The sequence below is a fragment of the Toxoplasma gondii genome (genome assembly GCF_000006565.2).
Source record: "Toxoplasma gondii ME49 unplaced genomic scaffold asmbl.293, whole genome shotgun sequence".
NCBI lineage: Eukaryota > Apicomplexa > Conoidasida > Eucoccidiorida > Sarcocystidae > Toxoplasma > Toxoplasma gondii.
This window is the reverse complement of record NW_017383069.1, coordinates 1-1,764: the sequence shown is the minus strand read 5'-3', so window position 1 is coordinate 1,764 and position 1,764 is coordinate 1. Positions and strand designations below refer to the sequence as shown.

General features: G+C 43.1%; 1 non-coding gene across 1 annotated transcript; it reads right to left on the bottom strand.

Moving 5' to 3' along the window:
• TGME49_458280 lies at window positions 1–1,001 on the bottom strand (the record flags this gene model as incomplete). The annotated part of the gene is made up of 1 exon (XR_001974172.1): window positions 1–1,001. It is a non-coding gene; the product is annotated as an 18S ribosomal RNA (ribosomal RNA).
• Between the last annotated feature and the right edge of the window lie 763 nt (window positions 1,002–1,764).

Sequence of the window (1,764 nt, the reverse complement as noted above, 5' to 3'; positions counted from 1 at the left end):
ATGGTTAAGACTACGACGGTATCTGATCGTCTTCGAGCCCCTAACTTTCGTTCTTGATTAATGAAAACATCTTTGGCAAATGCTTTCGCAGTAGTTCGTCTTTAACAAATCTAAGAATTTCACCTCTGACAGTTAAATACGAATGCCCCCAACCGTCCCTATTAATCATTACTTCAGTCCTAGAAACCAACAAAATAGGGCCGAAATCCTATCTTATTATTCCATGCTGCAGTATTCAAGGCGACAAGCCTGCTTGAAACACTCTAATTTTCTCAAAGTAAAAGTCCTGGAAAAAACTCCACACAATGAAGTGTGGAGAAATCCAGAAGGATGCTAGAATTCACCAAGTGCACACCCCTGAGGGCGGACTGGCTGCTTCCAGCAGAAATCCAACTACGAGCTTTTTAACTGCAACAACTTTAATATACGCTATTGGAGCTGGAATTACCGCGGCTGCTGGCACCAGACTTGCCCTCCAATTGTTACTCTGAAAGGGGTTTGGATTCCTATCATTCCAATCACTAGAAATGAAATTTCCAGTGTTGTTATTTCTTGTCACTACCTCCCTGAATCAGGATTGGGTAATTTGCGCGCCTGCTGCCTTCCTTAGATGTGGTAGCCGTTTCTCAGGCTCCCTCTCCGGAATCGAACCCTAATTCCCCGTTACCCGTCACTGCCACGGTAGTCCAATACAGTACCGTCGAAAGCTGATAGGTCAGAAACTTGAATGATCCGTCGCAGACCGAAGTCAACGCGATCCGTTCGGTTACTATGAATCACCTGAGGACCACCGGAAGGTGGGTTGGTTCTGTATCTAATAAACACTGCCCTTCCAGGGGAAGAGGCATGTGCGCATGTATTAGCCATAGAATTACCACGGTTATCCATGTAGTAAAGACCATCAAATAAACTATAACTGTTTTAATGAGCCATTCGCAGTTTAGCCGTATAAAAGCTTATACTTAGACATGCATGGCTTAATCTTTAAGACAAGCATATGACTACTGGCAGGATCAACCAGGTTAATATGTTCCTGAGACAGACCACCTCGAAAACACCAAAAAAACACTCAATCAACCGTCTATTTTCCGGCCTCTTTCGTGTTTTATGGCATAAACAGAAGTGTAAGCCTGCCTCACTCAAGGTTCTACATCAAAACGCGACGTTTTTTGGTCGCCTGGTGAGCCTTAACAGCAACACCAGTTTCTGATGATACTCTTGAGCTATTTGAAACAACAACGCCTTCATCCTGAATCGATTCATCAGGAATCATGGTCGTTGATGCTACAAATCAACAAAGCTTGTCCACCTTGGACACATTCGGGGTATCAACCCATCCACCTCTTATTACAGTATGCACTTAACAGCATTTCAATCTGTTTATTTATAAACAAATTGAAAAGCTCTTCGTGATACTTCGAAGTGGACGAATCCCGAACCTTGTGCGCTCTTTAAAAAAACAACAAAAATTTGTTGCGTTTTCAAACAGTCGCACACTTAAACAACTTCCAAATCTCTCAAAACCCCCGAAGGAGAACAAGAGATCTTCTTCAACTTTTTTGAAGGTCATAACCATACAACACCTTGATTTACCGACGGAGACAATGCCCGTTCCTTGACCCCGCTGCCATAACCAATCAAAGGTTTAGCACGTTTACGGGGTCTCCCCAATTGGCTTGCCGAAAAACAACAAGCCAGCGATGGGAAAACAAGCGGTGAGATTTGATTTTGTTTTTCTCGCGTAGAGGTAAAACAAATTCATAA